We start from the raw sequence: 8003 nt of genomic DNA, 5'->3' as shown, positions 1-8003 counted from the left end.
AAATACATTTTTATACAGAGCAAGGACTTTTTTGTCCTCCATCTCTTAAACTTTTCATTATAGGGCAGTTTTATGTAATCTCTTTGGTCAACATGGTGAGTCATCTTAATTTAGTATTCCAACTAGTATTTACTGAAGGAGTTGCACTTCCTCCAGCTATGGTTAGCAAAGGTTCAGTGAATCAGAGCACAGATTAATTGACCCCACCAGGATCATAAACCAGAAAAAACAATCTTTTTACAATGTTTGTGTTCTGTATATTAAGGTAAGAGTCATCCTTATATATCCTTACCCAGAAACTGCAGTTATGTTGAAATTATACCACATTGCAGATCAGAACTCCCTAGGGGAGTTTGCACAAATCGTTTTATAATTATTCATCTCAGCAAAGTGACTTTACCTCAGGACTGCATCTACCTAGCCTTCAAACCCTGGATTCTATTGAAAAGATTATTATTGAATTTCATAACCGTGTAGTTGTAATGTTGAACTTATGTGGAACTCAAGTGGGAGTGCAGTTCACAGAGATTTAAATGAGGCACTCAAAAAGTTGCATTTCAATAAGATGTAACTAGGGGAGAGAACACCAGTGTAATTATAAACAGACAGCAATGAGAAAAGGGTGCTAGTGGGTTTTGCTCTCAGTCTATCTGATTTGGCAGCATGAGGCCTGAGCCAGTGAGTGGCAGAAGCAACTCAATGACAAAGTCAGAATATCCAAAGAAGCTTCTTATCACAAGTGAAGCAAGGCCTGCAAAGCTAGTTCAATATGAAACTTGAAAGTTGCTAAAGTCACATACCAGCCTCTTGCCTCAGCTGAGCTGGAAGTCTGTTATAAGACCCTACATACAGATTTTACCTTTTGTTACTCATTCTCTAGGTAGTATTTTACAACAGCTATTGAAAAATGACCCACCACTACGTATGCATACATAGAAAACTGTACATAATTATTCATTTAAATGACTTAAATTTATACCTCACAGATGATAACCAGACTAACCCTTGACACAAAACATTATGTATTTTTACACCCATGAACAGGCCCCCATTCAGTTTAGCAGACGGTATGACTGAATCAAGTAACTATGAATTTCATAAACTAACTAATCAGTTCTAATTTAACAATAGAATGTGCCTCAACAGTGCCTCATACACTGTGTTTGGATCAAAGCATGACTATAATGACACTTACATTTGGCTTTTTGCTTTTATGTAGAGCTACTGTACGTACAGTACTGCTTAGTATGCATAATTAAACCAACACCATCATGTCAAGTAAAGGCTCAGATATCTGGTGGCAATCAGAACATGCCGGTCATTAGCTGACCGTAGGTGTTAGATGGAGTGAACCACAGTGCTGACCTAACGAGCTGAACTCATTACTGGAACAGAAATAGACTGTGTACAGTATGTACAATCTAATTTGCAGCTGACATATTCTCTCCCATGGTGACTGGAGAACAAATTCTACAACTAATAATGTATTTCAAATTCTCCCTGTAAATGTAATGCTAATGCTATTCCTGTGTTTCTCAGAATTCCTGATACCATCCTCCTTAGACAGTCATTTTCATTCATCTCTGAGCACACATTCCTCACCAGATCATCTAAAATTATGTTTTGGATGTTCTGCAAAAATGTAATACAAGGAAAGATGCTTAACTTGGCTAATTTAAAATGTAGCTGAGGGACAGCAGTTGAAAATTAGCCTCTTGGCTAACACTGGCACATTTACAGTGATGCTGATCAATGTGCATTGTCCCTGTAAGAAATAAATCAATTTGCAAGACACACATAGGACGTAATTAATATATGCGTTATGCTCCATGCATCATTTTCCTACCCCAAACGCCCAGCACTTAATCATCATCAAGGACGCCAGGTGAACTTTTAATTAGGATTTGCAGAGTCATCTTGATCTTTTATTACCTCTGCTGTGGAGGTAATATGATGGCGCCTGTGTTTCTGTGCATGCCAGACATGGGTTGTGAACATTCACATTCCCACGTAGACACCTTCTGAATTTGACACAATGGGCCCTATTTTAACTGTGCAAGTGCAACGACAAGCGCAGTTTGGTGGGTGCACGCACTGTGTGGGTGTCTCCTTGTATACCTTCTATTTTGGTTCAAAAGGGCTGAAGGTGAAAATAGATCAGTGGGTGTGGTGATTAATAAATACTCTCAGCCAATCACATCACTGCTCTCATAGCTCTGAAACAGCTGTGCCAATCACAGGTAGCCTTAGTGCGATAAGGACAGCCCAGCAAACGGAAAGCTTTTCTTCAGGAAGTGTCTGGCCAGTTCAAAGCATCAAGACATGAACACACATCACTACAAATCTACAGCCAACAACAGATGGAATAGGTTTTTTCATCAATTACGTATTATAATAAAGATAAGCTTTTCATACAGTATAAAGTAGCTGTGTAGAACAGGTACTGTAAGAATCACCCACATTCATAGATCAGTGCAGATTAAATTAATGACGTTCCTGCTTTAACCACATTAAACATTATTTTCTGTGCCAATTTTGGTTTGAAAGTATTTAATTGAAATAAATTATTTATATTTTAAGCATTAATCTGTTTCATCTTGTTGATAAAATCACCAAAGCAGTAGCAGAGTGAGGTTGCACCAGAAACAGATGAGGTTCTGAGATGTCTATTTTCAGCGCCACATCTAGGACCAAATTTCAACCAAAATACAACAACTGTTTTTGCGCTGCTTCATTTGAATGAGCCACCCACCTGTCTGCGCCTCTCCTCCCACTTGTGCATCGTGTGCTCTGTGCTGGTCACCAAAATACCACACAGACAGGCAAAGCAAGTTTCAAAGTCAGGAAAGTACCTCTCTCATCATTGCCCCTCCACAAATATAGGGCCCTTAAAGTTGATAAAAATGATGATGATTTTATTCATATAGCACTTGTCAAAAACAAAGTAGAAAGTGTTTTACAAAGAAATAAAACCAAGACATATCAGATCAAAGTGGAATAATAATAAAAATGATGAAATAAGATTAAAATAATACAGTAACAAATTAGGTTAAATAATTACACTAAAAGCAGAATCAAAACAAGTCAAGATAATGCTATTCTATTGTAAGAGACTGAAACAGAAGAGAAACAGAGCTGGCAGGTTGTTTCAGAATCAAGGGGCCCTGACTGCAAATGCAGTCTTCTCTGGTTTTTGGACATGATCCAGGAACTACTAACAGATCCTATAGAGGATCTCAGAATGGACTTATATTGAGTTACAGCTGGTCAAAGATAAAGTCAGGGACCAACCCTATACCTGCCTTAAAAGTGCTCATTAAATCCTTAAAATCTAATCTAAAACATACTGGCAGCCAATGTACAAATCCTAAGATTGGGGTTATGTGCCTTCTTTTGGATCTTTTTGCTACAGCATTCTGGACCAGTTGACATTTTCACAGGTTGTACTGACACAGACAGGAATATAGCAAGTTGCAGTAATCTAACTTGGATGTAATAAAAGCATGGATGATAGTTTCCATGTTTCTTGCTGATAAAGAAATCTAATTAAAATGTTGCGAAGGTGCAGGATGGAAAATTGGACAACAGACTTCACATGATTGTCAAATTAAGCTCGTTGTTAAGGATAACACCCATATTTCTACAATGGGATTTAATGCAGGAGGACAGAAAACCTAAGTGGAGGGAAACATGATTAATGGAAGAGCCTGGACCTATGATAATAACTTCCGATTTATCTGCAAGTTTAACTGCACTGAGTTGAGTGCTGTCTTGTTATTTTTATTATTCAACTTTTGATCCAGAAATAGTCTTTGCTGTTTGCAGAAACTAATGTGCTGCAGTTTTCAGCATTCCTTTTGGGGAATGGAAGGGCTCAGTGTTTTGGGGAAGAACTGAAAATGCAGTGACAATTCATGTTTTTTTAGGGTAATCCACAGGGAGATAGCAGCTGCTACTTCCTCATCATCAGAAACGGATATTCAAGACTTTTCATGATCAAACTGTCTTTGAATGTGTGTGACATATTATCTGTAGTCATTATACAATGGCTGCAGATCTCCAACAGAGGACAGGTGGGATCCGTAGGAGGTCCCAATAGATGAGCTCTCAAAAATATAACAGGGTCTAAAACTCTGACCAGCTTCTCTATAAGAATATAAGACTGGAAACAGATGAGAGGCATGTGTCTTTGTGATCCAAAGAGCTAGCATAATGCTGCCTCCAAAAATGTGTTTTCAGTCTGACTGGATATTTAATCATATTTTTTATGATACTGCTGTGATTACAATATCCTGAGTTTTGGTACCAATACCAAAATAATATAATTTTCAATATCATAAATTTGATGTTTATATATCTGTATATGACACCTACATGTTTATATGTTTTTCTATAAACATTTAATTGAAGAGGTCATGCTTGTGTTTTAAATTGCATTGTATATATTGTATAAACTGTATATACGTTGTAGTTTTTGTGTCTGCATAGCTTGGGCATTAGTAGATGGAATATTCAGACTCCAGTGCATACAGAATTTCCTATTGCATATTTTTGATTCCCACTGAGAGCAAAATGTTTCCTATACAGTAGTTTTCTTCTGTTGTGTTGCACTATAGTATCTTTCATAGTGTTCTCTACAGCATGAATGCAGAATTGACTTGTTGTCCTACTTGTTCCTTTTCTATTTACCATGTCAGTCAGGTGTATGATAAGTGAATGCTGCTGCTGGTGGTATTGTGACTATAGCCAGATTTATGTTCACTCAGCTGAGATTGTATACCTCAAAATGTGGATTTTTGTGGCTGTGTCTCAGTTAGACTAAGATAAGACCTATGAGCGTTACAATATCTGAGAGATAACTACACCCTGCAGATATGCCAGGTCACATCAAAAAGACAGGTGTACCCAAAGTCATTTTGCATCTCTACACAGATGCCAAAGGGTACCTTGTGTGTCTGTATGAGGCGCCGAGGGGCGTGACAAAGGGTCGGTATTTGACGACCTGGGAATGAGAATGGGTTGACTATACACAATAAAATATTAGCAAACATATTTCACTATAGTGTTACAAACTACAGCCTCCAAAATGAAACGTCACTGATGCAGTGTAAACAAAAGCTGAAAGTATAATACTTCATAAAGGCAGGATTTATTGCACCGCTATGGTATAAAATGTTACTACAGGTGTACCTAATAATCTGGTAGCACAGCGCATAGCGGGTGAATATTCATTTCCCACCCAGAGCTGTGAATGCCTTGTCTCAATTTCTGCCTTGACTTATGAGCCACAAAATCCAAGCCAGACAGCAGCCTTTCAGGGCGGGCTGCACCTGCTTTAATGTCATTTAAAATCCATGCATCCCATTCACACCTCTCCCTGATGTGCGCCCATGCTTACATAATTGTCTTTCTTATTTTGTGTTCATTCAAGAATGAAGATGACAATGCTGTAAGTACTGTATTGTTTTCCCAATCACATGGTGTACTATATTGAGCAGTTGCTCTCCTTTTTCTCATGGTGACACTAATGAAAAAAATCTCTTGCTCTCTGGCAGCAGATCAGTCATGGATTTGACGCATATACAGTTGCATCACAGTGTGACAAGGGAAGGTTTGTGGGTTCAGCAAGCAAGGGTCACATTTATCAACCAAGCCTTGATTATATTTTAGATTATACATGTTTTTTTTAAGCTTTGAACTGCTGACGGACAATTCTTTTGTGATTGAATCATCACTTTTGTCAGTAACACTTGCAGGAAGAGCAGTTTGGTGCATGTGCCCAATCCTGATATATGCTACCTTAAGTCCATGTTACACTTAACAGCTCAGTGCTTTCTAACAAGACTATGACGGATACAAGTTTAGGTCCAAAATTTGTTTTTGAACCTTACCAGTCATGTTGAAGTGAATATAGAAATGATAGTGGTTGCCATAACATGGTCACAATGACTAAATTAGATTAAACATAAAGTTAGTTGTAAGTCATAGTACTGGACAAATTACAGTTTTGACCTGATGATGGTGCTGAGTAAAGGCCCACGGTTTGCCAAAGACTTCGCAACTCATCTTGCGGGGAACATGTCTGTACAGTATTTCATGGAAATCCATCCAACATTTGTCAAGAGATTTCATTCAAAACCACACTGACACCCTCATGGTGGCAATAGAGGAAAAGTCAAGGAATAACAAAAGACGGTTGCATTTATCCTCAAGGCATTATGGATATCTGTACAAAATTTTATGGCAGTCAATCCAACAGTTTTTGAGGTATTTCACTCCGGACCAAAGGAGTGGGCCAATCGACTTGTGTACATTCCCACTGCTAGCATGAAGCAATCATTTATCCCATTCATATATTTCTCCCATACATTTAACTTAGCTTGGACTCATGTGGACACTGCAGCTGAAGTGTCCTCTGTGTTAACTGAGAGAAATGAAGGGAGGTACACCTCCAACCATCAGAGCTCCCAAACTATCCATTAGTTTTCTGTCCTTTCCAATAAGTCTCCAAGAGGAATGGAATCTGAGGTGTCTGCACATCTCTAATGGACTCAATGATAACAACTCTACCGTAGCTGCACAGTGGCTGATGACTTTGTTTGGATCCCTGATAAAGAAAGGCCAGGGACTGTTTTTTGTTGTGTATTTTAGCTTAGGTTGATCGTATGGGTATCAATGTAGAGGAGCAAACAGCAGACTTACAGAGTATATTGAGTGATTTTTCAATTTCACATTTGAAAGCATCCTGTATTATTTTTGTGTGTCTGTAACAAACAAAAGTGTTTTTTCTTGTCTTTTACAACACTCATGTAGTTTCTTTTATTGCCACAAATGATTCAGGTGAAATTAGCAAAAGCTTGATAAACAGTGATAAGGATGCTGGGAACTGTTAGTTTGTCCAGTCATTATTTATCTGACCTCTCACAGATGACCATAAAATGAGTGAGCATCTGATTAATAATTGAGGGACAAAGGGGACACAAATGACAGATGGAGGATAGGTGAAGTATTTAGCCTCTGCAGGTTTCACTCTCTAGGCTATCTGACTCAGGTAATCACTTCCTCTGTCAAGGAAACTCTCTTGGCTCGGGGTCCTCATAGAATTTGTCCTCAACTCAACTCTGGGACCATTTGCGGTTGATTAAAGGTAAAAGCAAATTCCTCCAATTTAAGTCTTCGCCATAAAATAAATCTGACACGTTTAAAACCGTGCGGACAAAGAAGCTTTTAAAAACAGCTGTCTAATCATGACTTTTCAATGGCATTGAGCAGATGTTTGTTGGGATGAGATACTGAACTATAAAGACTTCTGATGCCAATGTCATCTTTTGTGAATCAAACCTTAAAGACATTTCTGATACAGTAGTCAAGGATAATCTAGGGCACGAACGATACTGTTTTCAGTATCTCACACAGTAACACACACAGTGAGAGAAGAAGATGACAATTAGATGGTGTGAATGCAGGCTCAAGAGAATGTTTAGTAATATCTTGTGTAAACTGTTGAATTTACTCAAGCAGGGTTTTTGAAATTAGTTGAGTGGCATGATGATGATGATGATAAAAATGCTGAAAATGTGTAGAATAGGGTTGAACAAATACAAATGTTGATAACTACTGTTATTAAACCCAAAGCAGTCTGAGCTTTGGCAGTTTGTCTATACCAATGCAAAGGCTTAGAAATACAATAGGTGTAATTTCAATCGTCGTGTTGTAGCAAGACTGTTCTCTTTAGATGTACTAGGCAACTTCAAGCAGGAGATAAGGTGACGAGGTAAAGTGAGGGTATGGAGGTCAGGGTGGATGGATGAGCATACAAAGACTTTGGGCACTATCTTAAAAATACTATATAAATATCATAATGGTTAGTCCTAATATTTATAAGAATTAGCTAATCGCAGTAATGATGGATGAAATTGTGGCAACACACATAGGTATTAAAACAGACCCATCAGGTTGAAGGTGTCTGTCAAAACCCAGCAAACAGATATCAACAACAGATC

The sequence above is a fragment of the Thunnus thynnus genome, chromosome 11, assembly GCF_963924715.1.
Source record: "Thunnus thynnus chromosome 11, fThuThy2.1, whole genome shotgun sequence".
NCBI lineage: Eukaryota > Metazoa > Chordata > Actinopteri > Scombriformes > Scombridae > Thunnus > Thunnus thynnus.
Note: the sequence above shows the minus strand (reverse complement) of the source record.